This window comes from Lactuca virosa, chromosome 2 (genome assembly GCF_052849685.1).
Source record: "Lactuca virosa cultivar CGN04683 chromosome 2, Lactuca_virosa_CGN04683_v6, whole genome shotgun sequence".
Taxonomy (NCBI): domain Eukaryota; kingdom Viridiplantae; phylum Streptophyta; class Magnoliopsida; order Asterales; family Asteraceae; genus Lactuca; species Lactuca virosa.
In genome coordinates, this window is record NC_136427.1 from 70,571,554 (window position 1) to 70,584,295 (window position 12,742).

At 37.7% G+C, this 12,742-nt stretch overlaps 1 long non-coding RNA gene across 4 annotated transcripts; it reads left to right on the top strand.

Moving 5' to 3' along the window:
- The first annotated feature begins 580 nt into the window (after positions 1-580).
- Positions 581-12,361, top strand: LOC145156381 (uncharacterized). Of its 4 annotated transcripts, none has more exons than XR_013736656.1 (4): positions 581-870; positions 957-1,086; positions 8,152-8,215; positions 12,224-12,361. It is a non-coding gene; the product is annotated as an uncharacterized LOC145156381 (long non-coding RNA). The 4 variants fall into 4 exon arrangements; XR_013736654.1 differs by lacking the exon at positions 12,224-12,361 and adding an exon at positions 8,849-8,903 and having other exon boundaries at positions 957-1,125; XR_013736653.1 differs by lacking the exon at positions 12,224-12,361 and adding an exon at positions 8,849-8,903.
- The last annotated feature ends 381 nt before the right edge of the window (positions 12,362-12,742 follow it).

A 12,742-nucleotide genomic window follows, 5' to 3' on the forward strand; every position in this document is an offset into this window, starting at 1 on the left:
CACAAGCTTTATCAAAAATCTTCAAATTTGAAAAGTCACAAATCCAATTTCGAATGGCCATACCAAATTCTCCCCCGATTTATAATAAAAAACATGATTATAAAGCCTTCAAATGGTCATGAGAATGATCTTGAATGGATAAAAAATTACTATGCTCCCCCGCGACAAAATGATATAAACGATGAAGTATAAAATCCGAAATAGTCGAAAAAATTTGACGTTATCACAAAAAACGACTTTCCGAACCGCCAAGACTTGATGGAATCCTTATTTTTCTGTTCACGAAAAAAATTGTGCGTTAAAAAATCCAAAACTGTTCACCAGCCTTCAAATTTGCAAACTTTTCGAAAAATGGGCTGAAACTGTCACTTTGTTGAAATTTTGGGACTGAAAACGTAATTATGCATCAATTTTCCCTTCATTTGTAACAATTGCTTAATATAATCCAAAAGTGCCAAGTCACAAAAATACAGGGATCAGAATCGTCAAATTGCTGAAGTTACAGGGATAAAAAATGTAACTTGAATATCTTCTTCCCCAATTTAAAGTGTGATTAAAAGAATGCGACTGGAACGTGATTTCAAACGAATGTTCACAAGCGAAACCACAAATACGATTCCAATCAATTCCATCTACTTTCATTCCAAGCATAAACATACGAATCCAAGTTCGTTCCGAGCACACTGATACAAACACGAATCCAGGTTTGTTCCGAGCACAAGATCTATCTGTGAGTTGCGAATCCAAGCTAATTCCAACAACAAACTCGTTCGTTCCGAACATCTCATTAGCGACTACGAATCCTGTTATAGATGCGAATCACTGGCAAAACCGAATCCAAGCACATGTTTGTTTTACGAACGTTCGTAGGTAAGAGAGGTTCGTTCATAGTTCACCCTGATCCTCAGTCAAGTTTGACTTTTCTGAATGTGCCTTTGACTATCAATTGCGAACAGATACACAAACACATTCTGCTTGCAGGACCATTACACCAACTACAAACCATCAATATTCTTCCCAATTGAAGTCCAGCTCCGATTTCACTAGTTCGCAGGAAAGGTTTTTCACACCGATTTTGACTTTGAGGTATGACCTTCAAATGGCGAACACACCTAAATAACTCCAGTTAAGTGCCAAATATGATTGCATAGCTTCTGAATTCAGTTCTGATTCTGAATGATCCTTCCAAATGATATGCCAATAACGATTCCAATACCTGCACTGTACTTCAAATCCGATTACACCGTTCTCAGATCAATAATTCCAATTTTGACCTTTAGCATTGACCATTAAAATCGTAACACAATTATGTTCATCTGTTCTTGATTGTTGTTCACAAGAAACCATAAACGAACCATTTTTTGGCAAAACTCAAAACAAATTTCTTTAAGATGAATCAATGGACAATAACAAAAGGGATTTAGTCGATTTGAACAGAGATAAGAAAAATCAGGATCAACTGAAAAATAGGAACACGATCTAAGTTGTATAACAGATTAATACGGGATTTAGAATTCATGCAGTGAAAACGATAATCGATCGACTATTTTGACCAGGAAACTCGATAATGAATATTGATTCACTGAAGACTCCATCAAAGGTCAAGAACGGACGAAGTGTTCGAACAAAAAGAAAAGATCTGATAAATCAATTTGGGCTTAAATAACGTCATGAACAGTGAACAATATCATATTGTAATTTGGGCAAAATTGAATCAAAACAAAATGACTTTGAGAATATAACTGGGCAGAACTTTCGGCTTGATCAAATGAATATCAGATCCCAATAGAAAATAATGAATATTATGAACAACAGTAACTCGTGATTTGGGCAAAAACATATAGATCTATAGATAATAAATGAATTGTAACATCCAGACATTCAGGTATATTATTGTGTGATTAATCTTGAGATTCATGGAGTGACTCGGCGAGTTGTGAGTCCAACTCGTCGAGTAGAGTCGAGTGTCCACGTGGGATTAATGAATGGACTCGACAAGTCAGAGATTCGACTCGCCGAGTAGGTGCTGGGCAGAGAAACCCTAATTCCCCGAGGTTGGGGCCTATATAAGGGAACTTATAGCCCCATTTACGCCTCACCAGTTACCCTACACCCCTGTGAACAAACCCTAATCGCCATTAGAGCTAGAGATTGAGTGAGGAGCTAATTGGAGTGGTTTGTGCATCCTTTGAAGGAGATTTGGAGATCTTGGTGTGTTCAATCAAGGAGGGGTTGTAGATCCAGAGTTCTTCAGTGGTTAGCTTCAGTGTAAAGGTAAAAAGCTCCTATCTTGACCTTTCCTTTGTGAGATCTTAGTTTAGGAAGATTTTGAGGGTTTTCTCCCATCCATTCTTGGCAATAAGTTATTTGAGTGTATCTTGAGGTTGAAACCTCAGATCTGGACTGTAGAAGGACTTGAGAGACCAAATATCCAAGCTTTATTGAGTTAGAGACAAGACTTTGAGCACCAAACCCTTGAAGGGCTTTGTATTGGCATTTTTGAGGCATTTATGCCATGCATGAACGTAAAGGTCGAGACTTTATGCGACTTTTGTGTCGTAAAGGGCTAGATCTAGGGTTTGGAATGATAGATCTGACTTTGGATGTCTAAATGGGAAATCAGATCGAAGGTACTCGCCGAGTCCATAGGCTGACTCGACGAGTCGGTGAGGGTTTGTCCCGATAGGCTTGATCATGTGATAACTCGACGAGTTGGGGGTCACCTCGACGAGCTGAGCTGGACCTTCACAAGACTTCGAAGGATGAGAGTGGACTCGACGAGTTGCATGAGTGCACTCGACGAGTCGGATCAAACAAGGACTGTTGACTCGAGTTCAACTTCTGTTGACTTTAGGGTTGAGTCAATTGTGAGTAATGGAGATCATGGAGGGGTAAAATGGTCTTTTACCCACTTCCAGAGTTAGAGAGAGAAAGAGTAACCTTTGGTTTACTTAGAGTTGTTAATCCAGTATTAATTAGAGAATATTTACCCTATGTGTTAGGCGGGGGCTAGTTCGAGATTCGAGTACAGGGACAATTGCTTGCGTGCCTCGAGGCGAGTCTTCTCACTATACTTTACCATGAGTGGTATTTGTGTGTGACTGAAATGTCTTATGTGCTTATCTGTGTATTGTGATATCTTGCATTATTTCTTTGTGATTTATGTTGTGTATTACTCAGAACTTACAGAGTTTGGACTGGAGGGTCCACAGAGTTAGGACCAGAGGGTCCACAGAGTTAGGACCAGAGGGTCCATCAGAGTTGTGGGACTGGAGGGTCCCACTGAGACACATTGACCATAGGGTCTTATAGAGTTATAGCCTCGAGTGGCTAATATTTTGTATGTGGTATTTTGAGGAACTCACTAAGCTTCGTGCTTACCGTGTTATGTGTTATGAGTTTCAGGTTCTTATCAGGATCGCGGGAAGGCGCCAGCTCGATTGAACACACATCTGAGTAGAGATATATTATTGGAGGATCCTGGATTTGTGATAAACAACTTTTAAAAAATGTTGATAAATTGATACTTGTGATTTTTGAGAAAATGTGGCATGTGTTTTATTGTGTTTTTAAATGAAATTTTTATTTGAAAATTTACGGTGTTATAAGTTGGTATCAAAGCCTTGGTTTGAGGGGATTAGGATACACCTTCGGGTATGTCTAGACTCAAACTGAGGATTTGAGAAAGATTTTCAAAAGAGATAAATTTTTCTAAAATGAGAAAGAGTTTAAGAGAAAATGAGTTGGAGCAGTGTGTACAATCAGCCAGAGCCCGAACGGTGATTTCCCAAAATACCCTTACTTTTGTGCTATGAGATATTTATGAGATATTTTATGAGATATTATGCATGCTAGAGATAGGCTAGGTGTTTCATATTTTAGGACTAGAGTTGCCTGATTTGTGATGCCTTAGCCTAGGAGTTGCTGCTATCTGTGATGTGATTTTGAGTATGTGTTGAGTAAGAGTATCTAGCAGGAATCACCTAGAGAGAGTTCTGAGTCGAGAGATAATCTAGGAGAGATACCTAGATGAGCATTTAAGGAGTCTACTGAGAAGAGTAGTTAGATACCTCGAGAGGTAGGATTGCCTGAGTCGGCGATGTCTTTTGAGTTGTGAATAGAGCAAGAGGAATTATATGCCAGAGTGGCCTTATGTTTCAGTGGAGGTTATTTGATGCCCGAATGCTGCTTGCTTCGTGCTTTGTGGAACTCTTGATGATGGGAGTCAGCTACTAAGTGGATATGACGATATTCAGGAGGTAGATGGTTGGCATCATGAGGAGTTCCTCAGCAGCTGATGGCAGAGGAGTGTGAGAACCTAGGAAGGGCCTAGGTAGTGTTTTAGTCAGATGAGTACGCTGATAAGAGGGGATTTTTCGCTAGAGAGCGACCAGGTATAACTGGATTGGTGATTGGGAAGGTTGAGCAGCTACTTAGGAAATCTGGGACGATCCGTGTGGAAAGTATGGGTAGATGTGGCAGGTAGTATGGGCCCGTACTACTGAAAGCAGAGGACCCATACTCGAAACAGGGAGAATTCCAGAGGTTCTAAGTAGCAGATTGAGAAGAGAGATAACATGGTTCGAGTACCATGATTCGTAGCAGATTGAGAAGAGAGATAACATAGTTTGAGTACCATGATTCGTAACAGATTGAGAAGAGAGATAACATGGTTCGAGTACCATGATTCATAGCAGATTGAGAAGAGAGGTAACATGGTTCGAGTACCATGATTCGTAGCAGATTGAGAGGAGATAACATGGTTCGGTTAGCATGATTCGTAGCAATTGAGAGTTGGAATAATCCGAAGTTATGAGTTGTACGAGAGGAAGATTGGTGGTGGAGTCGAGATATTATGAGATTCTGGATGGATACATTGTGTTATCCGAGTATGATGCCATGGGTGGCAGTTCGGTGGTTGAGGCAAGACATCGTGAGATGTTGTGATGGTGTGCCAAAGTACCCGAGTGATTTATTGTTCCGGTGGGAACCCCACAGTGAATTGTCGACGGAGTGGGACTGTCTGAGGGAGTATCTGTGCTAAGAAAAGTGCCTTGCCTATGAGAACTTACATCAGGAGTGGTGGTGCATAAACTGAGTGGGTGTGTGCAGTTATCTATGTTGGGTTGTAGGGCATGATGTGACAATCGTCAAAATTCGAGTCGGTTCTAGATTTGATAAACTTAGTTGTACGTGTAGGCACGACACATACTAGACTTAGTAACTAGAAACTAAGTTATAACCTACTAGAAACTTGGAAAGAATTAGAATCAATGGATAGTATACTTAGATTTCACATTGATATGTGAATTCTACAACTACTTAACTGTAGTGAATATCCATATTTAGGTCACTCTTTGACTCAAACACCTTTTCATGAATCATATACACACATCATGCACTTGACCTAGTGGTAGAAATTAGGTCCTAGTCTCGTTGGAACTTAAGTCAGAGTTGAAAACTAGGACTAGTATACTTGATTTCCTCAATTTCGCTTGAATCTCGAAACCACTACATAGAATGCCAATAAGCCGATAAAATAAGTTACAAACATTATTATAACTATAAAAGAGTTATAATACCATAAGATAAATTTAAGTCTCAAAGATTCTATTAATTTTGATATCCAAAGATTTACAAGCTCTCAAAAACCCTAAATGCCCTAAAAACCTAAATTTATGAAATTTAACCTTAAAAATTATATAAACATAGTTATGAACCTCATAATATGATCTTATAATAATTAAAATTATAAAAATGCATTCAAGGAAAATAAAATTTAACTTAAATTGAGATATTTTATAAAAGAACTTAAATTTTATAAAACAAAATGAATGAGAAAGGGATATTATCCTCAAAATTTCAGATCCCTCTCTCCCCATATCTCTCTCACACTCTCATTCTCCAACACACACACATCTCTCTTCTTTCTCTCTCTAGAAAACTCTCTCTACCTTCTCTCTAATTTTTTTCTCTCCAAACACCACCCCATTTTCTCTCTTCTTCCCCCTAAGAACCACGAAATTTCTCCAGAAAATAAGTCCAAGAACACTCAAGATACTCAAATCTTCATCATATTGTGGTGTTCTTGAAGGTAAAATCGATTTCTACTTTACTTTTCCTTCAAGTTTTGCTATTTTCTTACACTTTCTCCTTCTTCTCCTTCTTCATCTTCTTCAAACTTGTTTTCTTTTTGTTAAAATGGTTTTTAGAAGATCATGGATGTGTTTTAACACCATGCATGTATGATAAACAAGGTTGCATGTCCATGATCTTAGTGCAAAAATAGATTTTAAGGATTAAAACATCAAACTCAAGTTAAGAGTTTTTGAGAAACAAAATTTTGTTTATAAATGCATGTATACATTTTGATAAGTTTTAATCTTTTGATCTCTGGAAACATGACTAAAATATGAGTTTATCATGATATATTTAAAATATTTCAAAATATTTACTCAAGGAAATGATGAAAACTCACTTTTCTAACCAATCATCATGCATGCAATCAGCCAGATTTCTTTACCTGACTTTAAACTGCCATATCTCACTCATTCCTTAACCAAAATTCGTGCTTATTTTCCTGAAATATAATATTTTGAGTTAGCTTTCAAACCCATCTGACCTCACTGGAAAATTCCAATATTTCGATTTTTAACAATTTTTACAAAACTTTTGCTCAAACAGCACTTTTCTTATGAACATTTTTTTGTGTTGCATGTTCAAAGGACTTATTCATCACTAAAAATCATTCAAAAATTATTTTGAACTCTTAACATCATGTATTAAGAGGTACAAAAAGATCTTGATTCAAAAGTCTTTGGAACATGTTGCAAAAATTCTCAAAGTAACATCAATAATATTTACCAAAATCACAAGAACCAAGTTTTCTCTATAATTTATTGAGCCTTTAGGCATGTTTTTCGACATCAAAAATAAGAAAACAATTTTTCATGTTATTAAATTGTATGAAGATGCATTCTGGAAATTTTCAGCCCAATATATATTTTATTTATTTATACATGAAAATAATAAGAAAATAGAGTGTTAAATCATATAAAATACTTACACTAGTAAATAAATTCTGGAAATATTCTTGGATGATCATTTAAGTTAATAAACATCTCCCATGAAGTTTCAATGACTTTTGTTACTGTTTAATATCGTTTTGAATTTTCCTTTTTTAGCTCTAATAAATCATAAAACCACATTAGGAATATAAAAAGGGTATCTAATAAATTTCGCAGCTTCTACCCTATGTGGAAGACTCAGGAAAATATTTTGGGAATTTTTCAAAATGTATATCTATTTTTCATGGTTTTTTGTGTTTATAATGGACTAAAAACAGGAAAAATAGTTTTACTCATCCAAAATTCATGAAAATTTACCAGAACACCTTATAATATATTAGGATGCTACATAAAAATTTTGATAATTTTTCTCTTCTGTATGCTATTTTTCATCTATTTCCCCAAGATTAAATACACTTAAATGCACAAAAATCATAAAATTGGGTTAAACAGTTTAGAAATCCATTTTTATATTTTTCCCAGCTTAAGTATGTGTAATGACAGTATTATAAAAAGTTTGGGGTATTTTCTTAACTGATTGCTATTTTTCATGAATTTTTATCTATTTAGAGAATTAAATATAAGAAAGATGGTTATACATATCTATAATTCATGAAAATTTATCTGGAAGTCTTTTAATGTAGTTAGAACCAAAATATGAATTTGGTAATTTTTATTAACTGTTTAGTATTTTTCATGATTTTAGGGTTATTCAAGAAACTAAAATCGTGAAAAATAGTTAGACAAATCAAAAATTCAAGAAAATTTATCTTAAGGTCTTTGACTTCAATTAAAACTGAAATGCAAAGTTTGGGAAATTTTAGAACTAAATTGATTTAGTTTTTGAATATTAAATCATTGGAACACCTCTTAAAATGTTAAATATTAGCATTTCAATAATGTGAATTTTCCAATTAAATTGTTATATAACAATTGATTCATTGAAATTTAATTTTAACAGAAAAATGTTTGTAAATTATCAAAATTAAATTTTGACACAATATTGGCATAATTCTATTTTAGTAGTAAGTATACTAGTGTTAGATTTCGATTAGAGACTCACTGGTGAATACCATTATTGTAGGAATCGATAGTGGTACAAGTGGAACTTAGCTCAAGGCACCATTTGCATCATCTCAATGCATATTGTGAGTATTCACGACTCCCCTATTTTCGGTTTTTATGTTTTGGGGTGGAAAAGCATGTCCGAAAAACTATTATTTGTTCGTTGTATTTAAATTGATTTGTATCAAACTTGATTGCTATATTTTGCTATATCTCTCTATGTATGTCTATGCAACACGAAACATGAGGCCTTATCGTCTTAAGTCCCTTCCCTTATACTTTAATCCAACCATTAACTCTTTGAGCCAATGGTCATTATGGATAGTGCTATTAGGAATTGACAACTCCTCACTCGCCCGATTGCTGGAGTGCATGATACCATATAATCTATGGAACGATAAGCATAGATCTTGATAGGGCATCAGTCATAGGCTTGGTTGGGAACTCATTGTTTGCTCATACACATACAAAATTGTTGTTAATTATGGCAATAAACTTGTTTATTAATTATAGCAATGAACTTTGTTTCTCATTACAACAATGAACTTTGTTTATGCAAATTTAATACTCATTTTTGCAATATATTTCTATTTATGGAAAAAAATTTCAAAACTTTGATTTCGATTCATGAAACCAATATTATTATTATTTTTTTTATCTATGAGTACTCACCAACTATTTTTATAGTTGACGCTCGTTTTACATGCTTTTTTCAGGAATCATCGAGTAAGTGGCACTTAGGGACACATCACTTTTAGGAACATTCGCATGTGTTGTATTTCAATTTACATTGTAATTTCTTTTAAAAAGTTTTTCAAACCCATTGTAAATTTGTAATGATTTTTAATACTATGGTTGGTTTGTCTTTTAACTGTTGCTATGAAACCCTTTATACTGCCACGCCTCGTGTTTCTGCTTTAGCGGGGTGTGACACATGAGCTAGTGAACTCAGTGTAGTGATGACTTGATGATGAGATTTTGAGGTGATAAGAGAGCGAGTGGATCCGAGTGGGAGTAGTCACTTAGGATTATCGGGGAAAGACCATGGAGTGAGCCCATGACGACTCAGTGAGCAAAAGAGTATCGTGTGACTGCGGAGAGCCGCAGTATACATGAGTCAGAGAAAGGGTATCGTGATACTGTGGGGAGCCGTGGTATTCACTAGTCAGCGAGAGAGTGTCGTGATACTGCGAGGGGGGGCGTAGTATTCACTGGTTAAAGGGAGAGTGTTGTGATACTGCAGGGATCCGTAGTATTCACAAGTCAGTGAGAAAGTGTCATAGGCCTTCGGGGAGCCGTAGCCTTCACGGGATAGTGAGAGGGAAATATCATGATACTACGGGGAGCCGTATTATTCGCTAGTCAGAGCATGACGCAGAAGAGTTTTTAGGCTTGGGTAGCCTTATTCTTTGAGTTTTAGGAACCTGGAGGTCGGACCAGGGGCGACACTGGGGTCTCCTTAATGATCGGGAATCGTTATATTCTGAGTTAAGGTGTGGTTATCGTAATCAGAAGGAATTGGAGAAGTGATGTATGCGTGAGTTGTGGGTCATGGGTCGTGAGTTGAGTGCTTCATTTGGGACAAGTGGTTCCAATTCTGAGTCAGACCAGGCTTTCGAGTTAGAGTTTGACTCTAGTGATGTATTGAGTAGGCGAAATGAGATTTTGGATCCAGAGAAGGGATTCCATTTTGAGGGGCACTGTTTGTCGTCTGATGACTTAGGCATGAGTGGGTCAGTTCGTTGGTACGAGAGGTATCGCGAGACGCATGGAACCAATTAGTAGTAGACGACAGAGGTCAGGATGAGATGATCTTCAATTGGGATTGTAGTAATTGCTCGGGGTAAAGCGGACTTCATGAATTATGTGTCACACTGGGCCGAGATAGTTGGTGTGGGAAGGAAGTCAGTGAGACATGTTGACGTATGCAATGGGTAACCTTTGGAGGTTCAACTGCTAGGTCGGGAGATGACCTGGTGCTCATTGTTGAAAGGGATATTGGAGAAGGGAGCTGGGGTTTATGATTGTTGGATGTCAGAGGATAATTCCGAACAAACATGATCATTGTCTTGTGTCTGAGGACAGAGTGTTGAGAGTTCATTGTTCAGATGGGTTTTGATTGCAGTGCAGTAGATGGGTCCCTGGTGTGATGTGATCCTTTCATTCTTTGGAGTATGATCTGAATTGTTTAACATGTCTGGTATGAGTGATCGGTAGTCAATTTTTGAGCATTGACTTGTTTTATCAGTCGCAACGAGAGAATCAGAGGGGCAGTGAGTTATCAGGGTTAATTATTCGTGGAGCGAATAACATGGTGATATCTTGAGGAGGCGGTCTGGCAGTGAGACATGCCACTAGAGTTTTCAGATTATGGAGAGTCAGAAGGGTTATCGTAGAGGCAGAAGGGGTCTGTCCTTTTCTGAGTGGGAGTTCCTGTTTGGATTTAGGTGTCCATGAAGGGAGATAGTTGTGTGGTATGAGATCCTTTCAGTGGTGCTTTTTGGTTATTAGGTTCGACCTATGTGTTATTGAGGAGCGATTTCGAGGGCAAAATCTAATTCAAGTGGGGGAGAATTGTAACATCCGGACTTTCAGGTATATTATTGTGTGATTAATCTTGAGATTCATGGAGTGACTCGGCGAGTTGTGAGTCCAACTCGTCGAGTAGAGTCGAGTGTTCACGTGGGATTAATGAATGGACTCGACAAGTCAGAGAGTTGACTCGCTGAGTAGGTGCTAGGCAGAGAAACCCTAATTCCCCGGGGTTAGGCCTATATAAGGGAACTTATAGCCCCATTTATGCCTCACCAGTTACCCTACACCCCTGTGAATAAACCCTAATCGCCATTAGAGCTAGAGATTGAGTGAGGAGCTAATTGGAGTGGTTTGTGCATCCTTTGAAGGAGATTTGGAGAGCTTGGAGTGTTCAATCAAGGAGGGGCTGTAGATCCAGAGTTCTTCAGTGGTTAGCTTCGGTGTAAAGGTAAAAAGCTCCTATCTTGACCTTTCCTTTGTGAGATCTTAGTTTAGGGAGATTTTGAGGGTTTTCTCCCATCCATTCTTGGCAATAAGTTATTTGAGCGTATCTTGAGGTTGAAACCTCAGATCTGGACTGCAGAAGGACTTGAGACACCAAAGATCCAAGCTTTATTGAGTTAGAGACAAGACTTTGAGCACCAAACCCTTGAAGGGCTTTGTATTGGCATTTTTGAAGCATTTATGCCATGCATGAACGTAAAGGTCGAGACTTTATGCGACTTTTGTGTTGTAAAGGGCTAGATCTAGGGTTTGGAATGATAGATCTGACTTTGGATGTCTAAATGGGAAATCAGATCGAAGGTACTCGCCGAGTCCATAGGCTGACTCGACGAGTCGGTGAGGGTTTGTCCTGATAGGCTTGATCATGTGATAACTCGGCGAGTTGGGGGTCACCTCGACGAGCTGAGCTGGACCTTCACAAGACTTCGGAGGATGAGAGTGGACTCGATGAGTTCCATGAGTGCACTCGACGAGTCAGATCAAACAAGGACTGTTGACTCGAGTTCAACTTCTGTTGACTTTAGGGTTGAGTCAATCGTGAGTAATGGAGATCATGGAGGGGTAAAATGGTCTTTTATCCACTTCCGGAGTTAGAGAGAGAAAGAGTAACATTTGGTTTACTTAGAGTTGTTAATCGAGTATTAATTAGAGAATATTTACCTTATGTGTTAGGCGGGGGCTAGTTCGAGATTCGAGTACAGGGACAATTGCTTGCGTGCCTCGAGGTGAGTCTTCTCACTATACTTTACCATGAGTGGTATTTGTGTGTGACTGAGATGTCTTATGTGCTTATCTATGTATTGTGATACCCTGCATTATTTCTTTGTGATTTATGCTGTGTATTACTCAGAGCTTACAGAGTTAGGACCGGAGGGTCCACAGAGTTAGGACCGGAGGGTCCATCAGAGTTGTGGGACTGAAGGGTCCCACTGAGACACATTGACCAGAGGGTCTTATAGAGTTATAGCCTCGAGTGGCTAATATTTTGTATGTGGTATTTTGGGGAACTCACTAAGCTTCGTGCTTACCGTGTTATGTGTTATGTGTTTCAGGTTCTTATCAGGATCGCGGGAAGGTGCCGGCTCGATTGAACACACATCTGAGTAGAGATATATTATTGGAGGATCCTGGATTTGTGATAAACAACTTTTGAAAAATGTTGATAATTTGATACTTGTGATTTTTGAGAAAATGTGGCATGTGTTTTATTGTGTTTTTAAATGAAAATTTACGGTGTGACATGAATCAAAAGACTTTGAGCATAAAACAAATCATATCCACAGAAACATATGAACTAAATGAGAATCAGATTGGAATTACCACAATGAACAGTAACATAATTCTCCATGAACAGTTGATTGAACAAAATTTTGTTTCCAATCCGCCAAAACATCAATAATCTTCAATAATTTGTGCAGAAAATCATCAAATCAAGAACCGATACTTCAAAAATCAATAGATCTTCAAAGACCCGCTCTGATACCAATTCTTGGGATATGAATCCTTAAAGATCGATTAGATTCAACAGGTAAATAAAGAACACAAATGTAATCAAACTGATGCTGAATGAT